Source organism: Symphalangus syndactylus, chromosome X (assembly GCF_028878055.3).
Source record: "Symphalangus syndactylus isolate Jambi chromosome X, NHGRI_mSymSyn1-v2.1_pri, whole genome shotgun sequence".
NCBI classification, from domain to species: Eukaryota; Metazoa; Chordata; class Mammalia; order Primates; family Hylobatidae; genus Symphalangus; species Symphalangus syndactylus.
Genome location: NC_072447.2, coordinates 59,655,399 through 59,664,937, shown reverse-complemented (window position 1 = coordinate 59,664,937; position 9,539 = coordinate 59,655,399). Strand labels below are relative to the sequence as shown.

At 42.5% G+C, this 9,539-nt stretch overlaps 1 pseudogene; it reads right to left on the bottom strand.

Annotated features, from left to right (window-relative positions):
* Positions 1-530: 530 nt before the first annotated feature.
* Positions 531-1,306, bottom strand: LOC129475295 (serine/arginine-rich splicing factor 6-like; annotated as a pseudogene).
* Between the last annotated feature and the right edge of the window lie 8,233 nt (positions 1,307-9,539).

Sequence of the window (9,539 nt, the reverse complement as noted above, 5' to 3'; positions counted from 1 at the left end):
ATTGAAAATTGGGTTGTCCCTCTAAAGCATTAAGTATTCAAAGCTTGAAATGGTTAATTTAAAAATAAGCAAACAAATAACACAACAACAACAACAAACCCTGCAGCAGATCCTGCTGAAATGCTTTTAAAAACATCTAAATGAGCTTAATCTTTACAAAAGTTATTTTAGCTCAAAAGCTATAAAATCGAAGTTATCTTAATTCTACAAAGAAGGTGGCGTGAACCCGGGAGGCGGAGCTTGCAGTGAGCAGAGATCGCGCCACTGCACTCCAGCCTGGGTGACAGAGCGAGACTCTGTCTCAAAAAAAAAAAAAAAAAAAAAGAAGGGAGAGGGTCTTTGACTTTACGCCACCATTTCCTTAGAGCCTCATCTTTTTCATCAAATTTGGCCAGAAATCAAATTTCTGTGTGCCCCTATTTTCAGGAGATTCCTCTTGCAAAAAAGCCAAGTACAAACGTGGAAGAACAACTGCCTAAGCAAGTAGAAAAGTGTTCCATAATAGTGTGCAATGAATGAAGAGTTCTGGATTAATCTCTGGAACTCAACCAGGACCCTGATCTTTATTTTGAATGAGATCTAGAACGGGATCTTGAAGTAGCTCTTTTTGGTGGAGGGGACACAGAATGACCCTTTGAGGGTGGAACAGGTAGGGGTGAATTGGAACGAGACTGGCTCCTTGATCTGTATTTTGACTTCATATCACCTTTTCCATTTTCTTTGGAAGATCGGGACCGAGACCTGCTTGGAGATTTCTCATACTCATCCTTAGATCTGCTTTGAGAACAAGAATGGGAGCCCAGATCAGATTTGGGCATAGATTTGCTCCTTGAGCTAGATTTCCTGCCTTTTGAACGAGAACGTGATCGACCTTTGCTCTGCAACCTGGATTAGGAGTGACTTTCTGAGATACTTTGAGATCTACTGTTGCTGCTCCTGCAACTCCTACTTCGTGACCATCTTCTAGATCAATACCTGGATCTGCTTCCAGAATCAGATCGCCTATGGCTTGTGCCTGGCTTACCTTCAATAAGCCTAATATTTCTGCACCATCCAGTTTGTCCAAAGCACGCTTCATGTCAGAATAGGAGTGGAACTCAACGCCCTCACTTGTGCATTTCTTGTGAGCATCAACATAGGTTACTTCACCTGCTTGTTGCATAACATCCTTTAAATCTTGCCAACTGTAATGACTGGAAAAACTTTCTACAATAAGCTCGTATTCTGTATGAACAGGTGGTCCATATTTGTCTCTGCCAGATGTTCTCTGACTGCTGTATCCACCTCCACCACCATCTCCCTGCATCTAATGGCAAAAGGCCGCTGTCATCATGGCTTCCGGTAAGGTCAGCCAAAGGGCCATGGGGCAAGAGTCACACAATGTATGGAAAAGTCAAGGCCAGTCAAGAAAGGCAGTCATCTTAGCCTCAGTAGACACAGCCTCAGACCCATTGGCCACCAATCCCCACACTCTGGCATCCCATGGCTGCCCCAGGCTGTGAAGGCAGCAGGGCCCAGGGACACCTGAGTCATATGACTCCCAGCCCCCACACCTAAATACTATATTTTCAATCCACATATAAGTGGATGCCCACAGTTCAAACCCATGTTTTTCAAGGGTCAACTGTACAGAGCTGGTCAAGAAAGCCCTGTATCCCAAAGATGGTTTCAATAGCTGCCTGAAATGTTATTGTGGTAGATGTCTTTGTTCAAAGTATGGCACTAGGATTTGCCAGGTGGGTGGAATCTTGTGGGATGCTGACAGTTTGCAGGAATTTTATGCAGAAAGGGTTAATAAGGTCACCTTTCTTTCTTTTCTTTTCTTTTTTTTTTTTTTGAGCTTAAGCATTATTCTACAGTGCATGTGTAGAAAGTCTTTCTTATTTCCAGAGCCTGCATTCAATATTTTCATAAAAGAAATCATGGTGACAGTGTATATCAGGAAATGAGTCATGCGTTATTTGAAATTCTAAAGACATTTTCCTCCAGAATCAGAGCAACAATAATAATAACAATAAAACATTCACGCACACACAAAACTTCTCTGACAGATGACATGCAAGTTGATGTAATAGCACAGTCTCTGGCTTGCAAGGTAGACATAAATACCTACAGCACGTTCCCATCAGTCTCAAACTGGGCCATCTGCAAGATAGGATGGCAAGTGCGTGGGCTCTGCAGTCAGAAAGACCTTGATGCATATCCTGACACTACGATTTTCTAACTGTATGACTTTGGATGAGTTCCTTAAATATGAAATGGCAAGAGTAATAGCTAGCCCACAGGATTGTTAAAAGGGTTAAATGAGATCATGTACATAAAGCACGTAGTTAAATGCCTAGTACACTGTATGGTTTCCATAAATCTAAGTTCCTTTCTTCCATTTTATTGCCTAAACCATAATAGCTGAATATCTAACTCTATCTTTGTAAATTCTCTCTAGCTTTCTATTCCATTTTCAGCTGTGAACAGAGGAAAATGCTTCCTTCATTTCGGAATGACCTTCTATGCTTCTACTCCTGATTCCAGAACTTCCTTCTGGGAACGCAATCCTATGCCCTCTGTGGCCCTCCATGTCCTTCTCCACTGTCTGTCACCAGACTCAGCCCTTGCAGCATTTTTACCTTGCAGGGTTGTCCAGGCAGGCTACTGGCTGATGTTTTTACTAATAATTACAATCTTCAGAAAGGTAAACTTCATGGGGATTGAAAAAGGAGTCTGTACCTAGTAGCAAAAAATTGAAATTTATGCTCAGGGACTATATGTCATGCTTTCTTGTTCCCCATCCGTGTAAGTTAGGAAATATTAGTAAATACTTAGCCAGTATAATTTAATGTTCATCTAATTATTTATTGGCTGATAATAGGAAAAGAAAGAAATGGCAGGAACACAGGCATGGGGGTCAAAGAAATAAAGAGTTTGAGAAGGAAGAAACATGAAAAAAGCTGGAAAAATAGCAGTGCTAAAGGTGGGGTAGATATACCTCAGCACACCATAGGTTTTCAGCAAAACAAAAATAAGTAAAATGAGCAAAAATAAACTCTGTGCCCCAGTTATCCAAATTAGTAAGGGATAGTTTGTGGGCCATGAAATGTTTTATTGTGTATCGCTCTATTTTGCTGGAGTGCGCATGGCTTCCCTTATAGCCAGCTAAGTACACACTTAAGGCTTTTTAAGTCCCTCATGAAAACTCTACCCCAGCCACAAGTAATTTCCAGACTTTATTATGGTTCTGTTGGGGGATTCTATATACTGTTCAGCTCAGAAAAGATTTCAAGTATCACTGAAACTTCAGCTTCAATGACCTGAATAAAGTTTGCAAGGAACCCTGATTTTTCAGGAAACTCCTCAAATGCTGAGCAGCGAATGCAGAGTGTCACTTTATAAATAGTCACCTGCTCATTGAGCAGTAGCAATGTGTGACTGACAAAACTGATGCTACTTTTATCCTCATAGTACACTGGATTCTCTTCGGAGAAAAGTGGACTTTTTCCCCCATTTGTCTTGCCACGCGGACACAATGGAAGACACCACCCTCCCCTTCCCATACACACAGATAAAATTAGTTGATGTTTGAAGCAGTAGAGTAACCTATATAACCATTCCTGAAAGTAAAATTCAGAGTATCTTAGTGAAACCCGTTGTGTAAGCATGCACATACATACACATACACACAGAGTTTTGTGGGCTTATAAAAAGTTTTGTGAGCAGATAAAAGATAAAGGAAAGGAAATGACTTGGTAGGGACAATGATCTGATGACTCTTTAATATTTCTGATGCCCTATATACTGTTTTTTAAAAGTTTGCTTTTAAGAAAACAATAAAAGGCCAGCACAGTGGCTCATGACTGTAATCCTGGCAGGAGGATCCCTTGAACCCAGGAGTTCGAGGCCAGCCTGGGCAACATAGGGAGACCCCATCTCTACAAAGATAAAACTAATAGCTGGGCACTGTGCTGCATGCCTACAGTCCCAGCTACTTCAGAGGCTGAGGCAGGAGGATCACTTGAGCCCAGGAGGTCGAGGCTGCAGTGAGCTGTGGTCATGCCACTGCACTCCAGCCTGGGCGACAGAGCAAAATCTTGTCTCAATAAAAATAAAAATAAAAATAATAAACAATAAAAAGGTAATGCTTGCTGTTCATTGACTGAAGGGGGCTATTAGTATAGATTAATGTGAATGCCAACACAATATGTTTCTCAAAGTCAAGTATGAAGTCCTTTTAATGGTTTAAAAAATTCCCTTGGACATGTAAAGATATATGTTTGGATTTCTGAGGGTCCTTAGTCCACAGTTTTAAAGACAATGAGTTTATAAACTAAATTTCATTTTGTGAAACTATCTTTAAATTGGGAATTATCACCAGGAAAAAAATTTGGTCTTTACAACCAGTACCAAAAAAAAGATTATTATTACAATAAAGACAGAAGAGAAAATTATTCTTTTATTTTGAGATGGGGTCTCGCTGTCTCCCAGGCTGGAGTGCAGTGGCGCCATCTCGGCTCACTGCAAGCTCCGCCCCCCGAGTTCACGCCATTCTCCTGCCTCAGCCTCCCGAGTAGATGGGACTACAGGCGCCCGCCACCACGCCCGGCTAATTTTTTTTTTTTGTATTTTTGTAGAGACGGGGTTTCACCGTGTTGGCCAGGATGGTCTCGATCTCCTGACCTCGTGATCCGCCCGCCTCGGCCTCCCAAAGTGCTGGGATTACAGGCGTGAGCCACCGCGCCCGGCCGAAAATTATTCTTTGTATTAATCATGTTTTTAATTTTTCTGTATTTTATGATACTGATATCTTGGGGCCTTGCTAATCCCAGAGAGACTGCCCCTCTGGGCTCCAGCTAATTCCTAGAGATAGCAAACAAGTTGCCTTCCAGGGCACCTTTCACATGCAAACTAACCAATTCATAGCCCATGCTGCCTCCGCCTCCCCACCACCTCCCTTATCTAACTTTTACACACCAAGCCTGCCCTAAAGCACCCTAGGACCACGCACTGAACTAGAGACTATGCTTATAGCCCAGAGCCCACTGAAATTATTTATTTAAAGTAGCCAACCCTAAACTGCTCACCTTGCCCTGCCCATTTCTTCTTGCAAAAAACAAAAGGCTTTTGCCCATTGTGACACCTCACTCTTTCTGCCTAATTCTGAGTAAGGCAGTTGTCTCAGTGTCTGTCACCTTGCCATACCTGATTAAAACAAATCCCAGGTACATTTTTAAACATTATTAGATTCTCAGTCAGAGACCACAGTTTGAGAGACACTGCTCCAGAATAGCAGTTCTCAAGTGTCCGTGCCCCGCCCTCATCCCCCCAAGGCCAGTTGCGGCACCTGGCAGCATTGTTAGAAATGCAGCTTGTGGAGCTGGCGTAGTGGCTCACGCCTGTAATCCCAGCACTTTGGGAGGCCGAAGTGGGCGGATCGCCTGAGGTCAGGAGGTTGAGAACAGTCTGATCAACATGGCAAAACCCCGTCTCTACTAAAAATACAAAAATTAGCCGGGCTTGGTGGTGTGCGCCTGTAGTCCCAGCTACTTGGGGAGGCTGAGGCAGGAGAATCACTTGAACCCCGAGGCAGAGGTTGCAGTGAGCCAAGATCGCGCCACTGCACTCCAGCCTGGGAGACAGAGCAAGACTCTGTCACAAAAAAAAAAAAAAAAGGAAAGAAAGAAAGAGTGAGGGAGAGAGAGAGAGAAAGAGAAGAAAGAAAGAGAGAAAGAGAGAGAGAAAGAGAGAGAAAGAGAGAAAGAAAGAAAGAAAAGAAAGAAGAAGGAAAGAAGAAAGAAAGAAAGAGAAAGAAAGAAAAAGAAAGAAAGAAGAAAGAAAGAAAGAAAGAAAGAGAAAGAAAGAAAGAAAGAAGAAAGAAAGAAAGAAAGAAAGAAAGAAAGAAAGAAAGAAAGAAAGAAAGAAAGAAAGAAAGAAAGAAAAAGAAAGAAAGGCAGGCAGCTTGTGGCAGAATGCGGTGGCTCACGCCTGTAATCCCAGCACTTTGGGAGGCCGAAGCTGGTGGATCACCTGAGGTTAGGAGTTTTGAGACCAGCCTGACCAACATGGAGAAACTCCGTCTCTACTAAAAATACAAAATCAGCCAGGCGTGGTGGTGCATGCCTGTAATCCCAGCTACTTGGGGAGGCTGAGGCAGGAGAATCGCTTGAGCCCAGGAGGCAGAGGTTGCGGCGAGCCGAGATCACACCACTGCACTACAGCCTGGACGTGGGCGACACAGCAAGACTCCGACTCAAAAAAAAAAGAAAGAAAGAAAAGAAAAAAGAAATGCAGCTTGTTAGAACTGGTCCAGACTTACCACTGAATCCGAAACTCTGGGAGGTGGTGTCTAGCCATAAACCCTCCAGGGTCTTCTAATACATGCTCCGGTTAGAGAAACTACTTCCTAGATTCTCATGGTGATCCTTCATGAAGATTTGGTTTTTAATATATCCTGCCCTTTTTCACTTGAGTTCCTAGGCTCTCTTTTTACTCTCTCCTGCACCCTTTTTTTTTCTGCATCTCTTTGGTAGATTGATAGCTTATCTTTAGAAGTGCAGTCACACACACCCCCTCCCCCACCCTCCACAGACACGAATGCATACCTGATTGTTCCCCTGCCCCATTTTGTCTTTGTTATCTTATGTAAAATGCAGATTCCCAGCATTTTTCCTCTGCCCCTTTTGTCTGTGTCATCTTATGTAAAAAAATGCAGATTCACTGAGCCAGACAAAGGCATGAATGACTGTTTTTCCCTACACCCCTCTTAATGAAAATTGTGTACTCCTCAATATAGCACCCTTTCCCCTTTAAATTTGGAGCCCTCAAAATTATCTTTGGAGAAAGGCATACACCTGTCTCCTGGGCGTGTGTCCTTAACTTTGGCAAATAAACCTCCTAAAATGATTGAGACTTGTCTCAATCAATCGTTGACTCCAAGTCTTCTTGGACTCAGGCAGCACAGTAACGAGAAGAAATGAGGTCTCAAAACTCTAAGTCAGTGCCGAAGTTTCCAATGTTTTATGCCTTTATAAGCTCGTTTCTGTCTCACAAATAAAGGCAATTAGCACACTGCTCAAACTGAACCCTTCCTAAAACTTGGAAACTGTAAGACGTCTTCATGATATCATTTCATGTTAGCTGTCAAAAACACGAAAGCAAAATGTCTATTTTTAAAAATGTAATCTTAAAGGCCAGGCCCAGTGGCTCATGCCTGTAATCCCAGCACTTTGGGAGGCTGAGGTGGGCAGATCACTTGAGATCAGGTGTTCGAGACCAACATGGTGAAACCCTGTCTGGACTAAAAATACGAAAATTAGCCAGGCATAGTGGCATACACCTATAATCCCAGCTACTCGGGAGGCTGAGGCAGAAGAATCGCTTGAACCCAGGAGGCAGAGGTTGCAGGGAGCCGAGGTAGCACCACTGCACTCCAGTCTGGGCGACAGAGTGAGACTCTGTCTCAGAAAAATAAATAAACAAATAAAATGTAATCTTGAAAATAGTTCCATAATCATTTCAACCAAGTGAGTGATAGTTCTCTCTCTTCCCAAATGCTGAAAAATTATCCACAGTGAGCTGCTACAGTTTAATAAGGTAGCCTTATTCAAATTAATGTAATGTTACCTATTTCTCACAAATAGAATAAGTTTTCTTTTCCTTGCTTGCAGAGATGAATGTTTAAACTTTTCTTCCACGTGTAGTGGCACCACAGGCTCCAGTTTATTTGCTAGGTAAACAAATCAGCATGTGAAGGCCTCATGCAGAAAAACTATAAATATTTCCTAATCATTATCGCTGTCTTGCCTTATTTATTTGGATCCTAGTACAAGAATCATCATTTGAAAAGCCTTCAAAATTTTGCTAAGGGGGCTCAAATGCCAGCAGAAGCATGAGGATTCAGGGAGAGGGGAATAGAACTGAGGCAGGATCTTGAGGAAGGAGACCTGGAGTCCATCCCAACTCTGCCAAAAGCCCATTGTGGGACTGCAGAAAAGTTACTTAACCTCTCAGGCTGACATTTTCTCCTCTTCTCATTTTAGATAATGTCTAAAATCAACTGAGCCCCCTTGGTCCAAAGCTTCCATGATACAAAGAGAATATGACCTCTTCCTGCCCCATTCCAAGACTTTAGTCAACTTTGAGAAGGCTATAGTTTTAGCGCCAGACTGGGTGGTAATAGTGGGGTTGTGAGTTGCTCCAGAAGTGCAGTAGTCTGGGGTTGCCTCCTGCCATGGAAGGAACTGACCATTCATCACCCTGCAAGCTTCTTCTCAGGCAGCCCACTTGTGATTCTAGAAGATTATTTGCCCTACAACAAGCCTCTGGCTGACATTCCTTCAGAGGGAGGAGCATGGTTTTGTTTCACAATGCGATGATGTTAAATTCTACTCGTAAAACAGTAGCTCTTAACCTTGGCTGCACATTCACATCACCTGGGGGAACTTTAAAAAAATACCAGTGTCACAAACGACCCCATTAAAAAGCGGGCAAAGGACATGAATAGACACTTCTCAAAAGAAGACATACACACAGCTAGCAAGCATATGAAAAAATGCTCAACACCACTAATCATTAGAGAAATGCAAATCCAAACCACAATGAGATACCATCTCACACCAGTCAGAATGGCTATCATTAAAAAGTCAAAAAATAACAGATGCTGGTGAGGTTGTGGAGAAAAGGGAATGCTTATACGCTGCTGGCAGGAGTGTAAATTAGTTTAGCCATTGTGGAAAGCAGTGTGGCAATTCCTCAAAGAACTTGAAACAGAATTACCATTTGACCCGACAATCTTATTATTGGGTATATACCCAAAGGAATATAAATCATTCTACCATGAAGACACATGCACGCATATGTTCATCACAGCACTATCCACAATAGTAAGGACATGGAATCAACCTAAATGTCCATCAATGGTAGACTAGATAAAGAAAATGTGGTACTATACACCATGGATACACTATGCAGCCATAAAAGAGAATGAGATCATGTCCTCTGCAGCAGCAAGGGTGGAGCTGGAGGCCATTATCCCAAGCAAATTAATGCAAAATCAAATACCATATACTCTTGCTTATAAGTGGGAGCTAAAAAATAAGAACACATGGATACTAGGAGGGGAACAACAGACACTGGGGTGTACTTGAGGGTAAAGAGTGGGAATATGGAGAGGATCAGAAAAAATACCATCAAGTACTATGCTCATTACCCGGGTGATGAAATTTTCTGCATGCCAAACCTCCATGCCACGCAATTTACCTGCATAACAAACCTGCACATGTACCCCTGATCCTAAAATAAAAGCTTAAAAAAACCAATTGTGTAGCTCCAGCTTCCAGAGATTCTGATATTGGTCTAGGGTATGGCCTAGACATTGGGATTTTTAAAATCTCCCAAGATGCTTCCAAATGCAGCCAGATTCCAAAACCACTGCCAAGATAATGTGGTACACTGATTCGAAAGCCTAGCTACAGATCCCTCTTGAAGACGAATATTAAAACAAAGGTGGAAGGAAGAAAGGATTCACCTGGGAAGAGGATCAGAGGAGAAAT